Genomic DNA, 8,074 nt, shown 5'->3' on the forward strand with positions numbered 1-8,074 from the left:
CTGTTTCAAGGCCTTTGGTCGCGAATACCGCTTCCCCACAATACAGTCCACGAGACGGAGTAGGCCGTTTGAACATACAAGGGCATTAACGCCTATCGAGTGCAATTGCACGAAGAGTGCCTGCTGTGTGAATATGAAGCTCATCGCTATCAAGCATTTGGTTTATCGGACGTAGGCAAATAATTATCTAAGCCAGAAGCTACGGCGGCATACCGAGTGGTCTCGTTTTCTTTGACGGCTGCTGGAACAAAAATGCAAAAAGATGTCTGTTGGAATGCAGCATTTGCGCAATCAGTTGTATGTGGCCTACGATAGCAATATAGAAATAGAGTCGGCGCTGAAGAAGCGCTATCTGACGTTCGAATGCGAAAAGAAGCAGCAGGCACTTGTAGAAGTTGTATTGCGCTAGCCAAGAAGTGAGCATGCGGCAGATATGTCCCATGAGCTGTTGAAGGGTCGGAAAGAAATTTATTTTGTATCGAAGTCCACCTTTCGATATGTTGTAATAGTTATATAATACATATTTTTAATATAATAGCAGAGTCAAGTCATATACATCATCAACAATAAATCATTGCCAAACGTGGAATCGTACACGGACGCAACGCCGCAGCTGACCCTCAGCTTTGCGATTGGATTTATTACTCGTGCTGTTAGATGTGTTCCACGTTTTTACATACTCTCTTACGGTGCGTATCGATATGGTGCACGCTCACCACTAATTGATATTTAAATTTATTATGCATGCTATTCAATTTTGAGATAGGCAGAACACACCCTTAAGTTAGGCAATTAATTCATAACGCCCATGCATTGGCAACACGCATGACATCAATTTTCTTTTTAGACAGAAACCCCATTTAAACTAGAATCCAGTTGGAATAATATAAACGCAACGAGAATTAAAGAAGAAAATGCGTGTATCGCAACGGAGCACGTAGGCTCCTGATAAGAACACCCCAGATATCACAAATAAATAGAGTTAGAATTCCAGTGTACCAAACATAGTTCTTTCTCCAAGTTTTCGGTGAGCAGTGCTCTTATTGGGAAGTTTGATTCTTATTAAGGGTGACAAGACCTCTTTGGCAATTCCGCAGTTAGCTAGGCGGTAGTTTGCTTGGGAGTGCTAGCCTTTTTTAAAGCTTTTGCTTGGGAGTACTGCTCCCTTACTTAATACATTCCAATAGACGGAATAGGCCGTAGAAACCTACACATGCCTTTGCAGAAATCTTATAAAGTATACCGGTTGCCGTTGGAAGAAAAAGTACTAAATTTAGATTCTGCCAACGATGGATCGTTTTGGACGGATGGATTATTTTTGCGGTGAAATCTCACATCGCCTCCTAGTTTAAAAGTGTACCAACATACACACATCGATAACGTTAATCGGCATCGTAGGTATTAAGATTACATAAACTCAACGAACTACATGTCCGTCGTTCCTCTAAGTATTATTTTTTGGCGCGGAGTGAAACCTTCCAAAGGCACCCACGATCTCCAACCTACCGTCCATATTTTCCATATTGTCACACTGACACAGACAGACAGACAGATAATATATAATTTTGATTATTCATGGGTCAAAGGTCTGCAACGACAACAGCATGGAAGTTGAGTTGCGCGCAAGGATGCTGGCTGCCAACCGGTCATTCTACAGCCTGAAAAATCAGTTCACTACCATGCATGGCGGGATATTTTTAGCAGTTATAATTATAGCACCCTGAGAGTAGGTATAACAGTGCGATTTGTAGCATACTAAACACCTGAATATTGACATTTTATTTTGACAAAAAAACACAAAATTTGAAATGGTAATCTTATCGACTAACAACAACAAAAATTAATGAAAAAACAAAGATTATTTCAAATATAATAAGATTTGGACCAGACGAAACTACTCGCAACCCTCGCAATGTTTGACGGGAGTTATAATTATATCGTCCTGAGAGCAGGTATAACAGTGCAAATTGTAGCATACTAAACACCTGAATTTTGACTTTTTCCATTGTATAAATCCACAAAAATTGATGTACAGATCTTTTCGACGAATAACACCACAAAAACATAATTTATGAATAAAACATAAAGATTATTTAAAATACCTCAAGATTTCAAGCACATGATACTACTCGCAACCCTTGCAATGTTTGACGGGCATTTTTCAAAGCGATTTTCAAAGCCGCATTTTTCAAAGCGGCATTTTTGACTATCTGTCATCGTTATACTGCGGTTTAGGTTTTACTGCGCTCTAGCAAGAAGCGAAATCAAGCCGAGCTCGTATAACACATACCACATACATGTTTTGCGGATCTGTAGCACTGTTGAGGTCTACTTAGACGCCTTTGAAACATAAACGTCGTGGGTTAAAGCGTAGAATGGATCGTCCCCTGGCTACTTACCGGTTGCGTTGTACCGAAAAACATAATCTGTAAATCTCATGCGCGTATCGCTTCCTGGGAGGATCTTACCCGAATCTTAGGAAGTCTGGTCAAACCAGCAGCCCCTATATATGATCGCCAAGTTCCATACACAATGCGACCATATATTTCTCGGTCTGCACTCTTTGGAGGCATATATTTTTTTTAGCAGAGTGTAGTTTCCAAGGAAAATTGTGTAAGTAGACTGTGGCAAGTACTATCACTTCGACTTCCTCTGATTCTAACTGGATAGGACCTTCAGACTCTCGAAAACGACTGGAATGTATGCCTAGTGTGTTCTCAATTATACCTTGTGCACTCGAATGTCGCGTATTGAAGGTACGTTTCGGAGTACCACCTGCGTGCATACCACTCAAAGGTAGTATTGAGTATTCCGTCATACCAAATGCCCTGCCCAAAGAATTATCGTTAGATAGAACTATTTTAGTTACGTTCTTTTCGTTTTTAGTTGGAAGACAACGCGCTACCAGTACGACCCATCAGCTCACCTCAGCGATCCATCGACATTCCTTTTGAAGCTATGACAAGAAGCCAAAAATCTTAGCGTTAGTATAAGTTTGTCTTTTGGTGTAATAGGGTAACTGTACCAGTTTTCGGCAGGCTAGTCCAGTATGTAACGTACATAGTATGTAACGCTATTTTTTATTTGCCGATTCAAACCCCTTTTTCACAAATATTCGTAAAAATGCAAACATTCATTTTGATTCTATTTTCGGCAGTTGATTCCTATTTTCGGCAGGCTGTGTTCCTATGTTCGGCAGCGCGAATACGGATCAGAAAATGTTTTTATCTATGTAAATATGTACAAAAATGTTTAAACCAATTTAACACTCTTACTTTCCTAGAATTGGTGTTAAAAAGCTCTTTAATCATTAATTTTATGTTGCTTATTTTGGCCCGTTTTGACAACCATTGTGATGCGACATTTAAACAGAGCAGCTGTTGATACGTTGGGTACCCGTCGCTGCCCTGGGGTGTATGAACAAAGCAAAGCCAAACATCATGGATTCATCCTCAAACGCCATTGATGACGATCCATTCTAAAAGATACACCACCAAATGCAGACCATCTGTACCGCCGGTTTCAATCGTATGCGCGATCTGTAAGACGAAATGTTCGACACCAACCTATGTATGGCCTATGCCAAGCAGCTGCCGGACCACATGACGGCATTTTTCGAGGAACTGTACCAGGAGAGCAACCAGCGCCGGGAGCGTTTCGTGGCCTAAATAGCCGAGCTGAGGCAGGAGGCGCTGGATTTGCTGCGCCTGCTGGCCAAGCAGCAGCTGGGTTTGCCGGCAGGGATCGAATCTCGTCCGCTGTTCGATCAGCTTTCCGCACTGGACGCGAGCCTCGATGAGATGAAGCAAAAGCTAAGCCAGCGACACGAAATCATTGACGAGTATCTGCTCGAGATGGAAACGCTGTGTGAAGGTCGGGATTTTGTGTGTGCCCCAATTGTCTCAATTTGTGTTTAATCTCTTTTTTCATCCCGTCCTACCCCCATCTAGAGCTTAGCAGAGAACCACAGACACTGTCGAAGGACCCACTGCCAAAGGAGCGCAAACTGGTCGAGTTCCGCTCCTACCTGGACCATCTGATAGCGGAAAAAATGCTGCGCCAGGAGGACATTTTCTATCTGCGGCGAGAAACGAAGAAGCTGGTGAGCTGCCTTGAAACGATCCCCATCACGAAGGAGCAACAGCGGCTGCTGAACGCTCGCAAGTTCCCACCGTCGTGCAAAAACATGCACGGGCTGCGCATGCTGCACGAGGAGATACGAATGCTTGAAGTAAAATTGACATTGACATTGACGATACGCGCCGCAAGCTGGAGCGGCTGTGGCAGGCTAACCTCCTACACGACCACCTTCGACAAGCTGTTCGCCGAGCACGACCGGTGCCAAACGTTGCGGCGGGAAAACATGAAATCGTTCGTGGAGCGTACCCGGCACGACATCGTCGAATGGTGGGAACGGTGCATGAAGTCGGAGGACGAGCGTGCCCGGTTCACCACGTTCCTCTTGCAGGACGTCAACGAGGATATGCTGAAGCTGCACGAGCGCGAGCTGGACAGTTTGAAGCAATTTTACGGCGAGAATGACCAGATCTTCCAGATGGTGCTGCAGCGGCAGGAGATATGGGACCGGATGTTGGCGCTCGAGTACAAATCGAACGACCCGACGCGCTACAACAACCGGCGCGGCAAGCTGATGGAGGAGGAAAAGCATGGGCGTAAGTTCACCGTGTACGGTACGCCGGAGGAGGAGCTGATCGAAGAGCAGTGGATGCAGCGGGAGGAGAGTAAGCATCAACAATCGAGCGCACGGAAGAAGGCGAATGGCGTGCTGGGTGTGTCGACGGTCGGGCGCACCTCGAACCGGGTCGCCGATTTTGATGGTTTAATGCTCCTCCAACGTGAGCAGCAATCGGTCGCGGCTAGTGACCGGCGGTGGTTCGGCGCTAAAAGCATCGCCGACACCGTTGGTAACGGCATCGGCCATCAAATCAGGGTTCTACCTGAAGCGCAAGCTGGCCACACCGACCAATAGCAAGATGCACGCGAAACCCTTGCTGCTACGGGAGCTAAACAGTCCGGATGCGGGCGTAAATCGAACCGAGACGGCGAAGCTTAGCCTCGCGAAGGTTTCCCCCGGGAAGGTGCCAGTCGTCAAGGTGTACGATAGCAAGGCGGGCGGTTCGGTCGCACAGAAGCGGCGATCACGTCGGAAGTCACAGGGCAAACGGCATAGCACTTCGGTCGTGATCATCAGCTTGGTGGAGAGCACCATCCTGCAGGAATCGGTTTGTTACGAAAAGATTGAGAATTACTTCGAAAATAAAGTCCCCAACAGGTCATCGGTGGTGTTGAAAAAGCAAAGAACACGCCTGCACCAGCAACGGATGGTGGAACCGATCAAACCGCTGCCATCCGATACCAGCTTGATGGAGGGGGAAGAAAACGTAGAGCCAATGCCACACCTGGCCCCCATGCTGTCACCGGCACCGATGAGCTTCTCGCACTCACCTGCTGCTGCTGGGTCGTTGAGCATGCTGGCACGATCGCCTGGCGTGGCCAATTCAACCTCGATCGGCAATACTACGTGGGGTGACTGAAGTCGGCCGCTAAAAACTGTGTTAACTGTTGTTGAAGTGCAATAAATATTGAAATTTGCTTACCAAAAAAAAATTGGTCTGTCCTTTCTGCTTTATCTTTTGCTACTGTCGCTAACTTTTTCGATGGCGCCTATTCTCAAACAGCTGATCCGTCTTGACCGCACTTGACCCTGTTTTTTTCTTCTTCTTCTTTGACGAGAAAGGATATATTTGAGTTTTGCCTCTTTCATAAATTGTAATTTGTTTTATCGTTCTACCACTCCTTTCTTTCCAATTCGTTTTGAAAGTATCCCATGTTACTTAAGGGTATGCTGATCTTTTGTTATTATATTTCAGGCAGTGGAATATTATGTGGCGGTCCGTTTCTGGTGTCTGGCATATCAAACAATTTCCCTCTTCCTCTTTTTTCATAAAAGATAGGCAGTATTTGGACGTGTGGATGCCCTGTTAGGATTTTATTTGTTGTTTTTATCTCCTCTGGTGTAGGTGGGATCTCTGAGTACCAGGGTCTAGTGTCTAGTGAAGTTCCTCAAGTTTTTCCCTTTCTGCGTGCATTCTGTTTGGTACCATTATTTTGCTTGTCTTACCATTTTTTCTTGTATCGTGTTGTTTGCATCACTTATTCTTAATTTGTTTGTTATGGTATTTTGACTCTCGGTACCCTTTTTTGCCAATTTATCGGCTTTTTTGTTACCTTCATTGCTTAGGTGCGCCGGTATCCTCTTGATGTTTGCATTTAATTTACCGCTTTTTTCCAAAATGCTGTAAATTGTTTCATCAATGTACTGCTTTTCTTGGCAATTTTTTATGATTTTACATGCTGTTTGGCTGTCTGTACAGGCGGTTCCCGAGATACACGGTACATCTTATACGCGGATTTGGAGATACGCGGTTTTTCAAATTTGACAGTTCTTTGAGCAAATTGTACTGATGTGACAAATCCATTGACCAAATAATTTCCGTATTGATCGAATGTAAAATACCATTTCAAAAGGTTTAAAAATGTTCAATTCAGTGGAAACATATCAAATAATTTATTTGGTGTCTAAAACCACCCCCTACCTGCAAAATTACACGAAGATTAGTGATATTTTGGCTGAAAATTACGATATTCGACTTACGCGGAAATTCGAGATACGCGGTATTTTGCGGCTGTTTTCGGTCCCCATTAACCGTGTATCTCAGGGACCGCCTGTATATAGCACTGGGTTTTTTATTTTGTTTGTTATCGCTATCTCTAAAGCTTTTTCAATAGCTGTGATTTCAACTGATGCAATTGGTACCGTAGTTTTTAGTTTGAATTTTGTAGCGATGTATTGATTTCGTTTGTTATGTGGTTTTATGTAAATACCAATGCCACATTTTTCCTCAATTTTGCTGCCATGAGTGAAAATAAACGGGTTTATATTTGCCGGTCTCATGGTACAGTCGTCAACTCGTACGACTTAACAACATGCCCGCCATGGGTTCAAGCCCCAAATAGACCGTGGCGCCATACGTAGGACTGACTATCCTGCTATGGGGGGTAATCCAAAAGTCATTGAAAGCCAACCCCACAAGCGGTACAGGCAGGCCTTGACCAACAACGTTTGTTGAGCCAAAAAGAAGAAGAAGAAGAAGATATTTTTTTTATATTTCTGATTTCCTTTTCAAAGTTTTGTTTAGGATTATATTGCCATGAATGGTAGTTTTGTTAATGTCTGTTTCTGTTTCACCTTGGATTTATATCTTTTTTTCCAAATCATTCACCCGTATTTCGGCCATTTCATCGATAATGTCTTTTTGTACGGTACATCTTTTTTCACAATAGGTTTATTTTCCTTTTTGGTATTGTACTTCTGTTGTATGTTGTCTGTTCTCGGTGAATTTGAGAGTAAGCTACCCGACAGACAAAGAGAACGAAATTTTCAGGCGAGGGGTAGGTAGAAACACGCGGTGGGGGCCCGGCCCAAGATCGGATCCAAAGTCCGTTGTTTTGGGCTGAGAATAAAAAATGGCGGATGGAGCGCTACCACGGAGAGAATGCGCTCTCTTGTTTGCCTTTAAAATACACGAGGCGCTCTCGCTGTAGAGAACGCTCGCTCGCGCTGTTTCATCATACCCCTTCCTTCCCGTTTCTTTCGGCTTGCGCTGCGCTGAACTAGTACCCCCTCCCACTTGATTCCAGCGAATTGCGCTGCGCTGGACTGACACCCCCTCCCGCTCGTTTCTTTCGTAGCGCGCTGTACGCTTTGCTTCACACGGACTTGGTGCACCCGAATCAAAACAAAAACTTAAACACATCAAACTCGGTTTATATTTTATCACTTTTATTGAAAATAAAAGCACATTTAAATAAGATACATAGCTTCACACAATCTTGCTTCAAACCACACACATTCATTATATAAAAAAAAATCGTCGTACAGTGAACCCTCTCTTATTTGAGAGGCGATGGGACTGTCGAATAAGAGGGGTTTTCAAATTACAGAGGTGAAAAGTGAATGAAAGGTCCATCCAAACAAGAAAGAGACAGAACA

At 44.1% G+C, this 8,074-nt stretch overlaps 1 pseudogene; it reads left to right on the plus strand.

Annotated features, from left to right (window-relative positions):
* The first annotated feature begins 3,065 nt into the window (after window positions 1-3,065).
* Window positions 3,066-5,590, plus strand: LOC133395132 (protein regulator of cytokinesis 1-like; annotated as a pseudogene).
* The last annotated feature ends 2,484 nt before the right edge of the window (window positions 5,591-8,074 follow it).

Source organism: Anopheles gambiae, chromosome 2 (assembly GCF_943734735.2).
Source record: "Anopheles gambiae chromosome 2, idAnoGambNW_F1_1, whole genome shotgun sequence".
Classification (NCBI taxonomy): Eukaryota; Metazoa; Arthropoda; class Insecta; order Diptera; family Culicidae; genus Anopheles; species Anopheles gambiae.